Raw genomic sequence first — 2,460 nt, forward strand, 5'->3', positions numbered from 1 at the left:
CTTCCTTCATTTCTTCCCTCCTTCCTTTCTTCCTTCCTCCCTTCCTTTCTTTCTCCCTTCCTTCCTTCCCTTCTTCCTTCCTTCCTTCCCTCCCTCCTTCCCTCCTTCCTTCCTTACTTCCTTCCTTTTCTTTACTTTCTATTTTTTCTCCCTGTTATTTTGAGCTGTGTGGATTAAAGGCTCTTGGCGCTCCATCCAGGCGTCAGGGCTCTGTCTCTGAGGTGGGAGAACCAACCTCAGGACACTGGTCCACAAGAGGCCTCCCAGCTCAACGCAATATCAAATGGTTAAAATCTCCCAGAGATCTCCATCTCAACGCCAAGACCCAGCTCCACTCAAGGTCCAGCAACGAACAGTGCTGGACACCCTATCCCCAACAAAGAGCAACACAGGTCTACAGCCCCATCCATTAGCAGAGAGGCTGCCTAAAATCATAAGGCTACCAACATCCCCAAACACACCACCAGATGTGGACCTGCCCACCAGAAAGACAAGATCCATCCTCATCTACCAGAATAGAGGCACTAGTCCCCCAACCAGGAAACCTACTCAACCCACTGAACCGACCTTAACCACTGGGGACAGACACCAAAACCAATGGGAACTATGAACCTGCAGCCTGCAAAAAGGAGCAAGACAGGTCTACAGCTCCATCCATTAGCAGAGAGGCTGCCTAAAATCATAATAAGGCTACCAACATCCCCAAACACACCACCAGACGTGGACCTGTCCACCAGAAAGACAAGATCCACCCTCATCCACCAGAACAGAGGCACTAGTCCCCCCAACCAGGAAACCTACTCAACCCACTGAACCAACCTTAGCCACTGGGGACAGCCACCAAAACCAACGGGAACTACGAACCTGCAGCCTGCAAAAAGGAGACCCTAAACACAGTAAGATAAGCAAAATGCGAAGACAGAAAAACACACAGCAGATGAAGAAGCAAGATGAAAACACACCAGACCTAACAAATGAAGAGGAAGTAGGCAGTCTACCTGAAAAAGAATTCAGAATAATGATAGTAAAGATGATTCAAAATCTTGGAAATAGAATAGACAAATTGCAAGAAACAGTTAACAAGGACCTAGAAGAAATAAAGAGGAAGCAAGCAACGATGAGCAACACAATAAATGAAATGAAAAATACTCTAGATGGGCTCAGTAGCAGAATAACTGAGGCAGAAGGACAGATAAGTGACCTGGAAGATAAAATAGTGGAAATAACTACTGCAGAGCAGAAAAAAGAAAAAAGAATGAAAAGAACTGACGACAGTCTCAGAGACCTCTGGGACAACATTAAACGCACCAACATTCGAATTATAGGGGTCCCAGAAGAAGAAGAGAAAAAGAAAGGGACTGAGAAAATATTTGAAGAGATTATAGTTGAAAACTTCCCTAATATAGGAAAGAAAATAGTCAATCAAGTCCAGGAAGCACAGAGAGTCCCATACAGGATAAACCCAAGGAGAAACACGCCAAGACACATAATAATCAAACTGTCAAAAATTAAATACAAAGAAAACATATTAAAAGCAGCAAGGGAAAAACAACAAATAACACACAAAGGAATCCCCATAAGGTTAACATCGGATCTTTCAGCAGAAACTCTCCAAGCCAGAAGGGAGTGGCAGGACATATTTAAAGTGATGAAGGAAAAAAACCTACAACCAAGATTACTCTACCCAGCAAGGATCTCATTCAGATTTGATGGAGAAATTAAAACCTTTACAGACAAGCAAAAGCTGAGAGAGTTCAGCACCACCAAACCAGCTTTACAACAAATGCTAAAGGAACTTCTCTAGGCAAGAAACACAAGAGAAGGAAAAGACCTACAAGAACAACCCGAAACAATTCAGTAAATGGTAATAGAACCATACATATCGATAATTACCTTAAATGTAAATGGATTAAATGCTCCCACCAAAAGACACAGACTGGCTGAATGGAAACAAAAACAAGACCCATATATATGCTGTCTACAAGAGACCCACTTCAGACCTAGGGACACATACAGACTGAAAGTGAGGGGATGGAAAAAGATATTCCATGCAAATGGAAATCAGAAGAAAGCTGGAGTAGCAATTCTCATATCAGACAAAATAGACTTTAAAGTAAAAACTATAACAAGAGACAAAGAAGGACACTATATAATGATCAAGGGATCGATCCATGAAGAAGATATAACAATTGTAAATATTTATGCACCCAACATAGGAGCACCTCAATACATAAGGCAAATACTAACAGCCATAAAAGGGGAAATCGACAGTAACACAATCATAGTAGGGGACTTTAACACCCCACTTTCACCAATGGACAGATCATCCAAAATGAAAATAAATAAGGAAACACAAGCTTTAAATGATACATTACACAAGATGGACTTAATTGATATTTATAGGACATTCCATCCAAAAACAACAGAATACACATTCTTCTCAAGTGCTCATGGAACACT

The sequence above is a fragment of the Physeter macrocephalus genome, chromosome 14 (genome assembly GCF_002837175.3).
Source record: "Physeter macrocephalus isolate SW-GA chromosome 14, ASM283717v5, whole genome shotgun sequence".
In the NCBI taxonomy this organism is placed as follows: Eukaryota; Metazoa; Chordata; class Mammalia; order Artiodactyla; family Physeteridae; genus Physeter; species Physeter macrocephalus.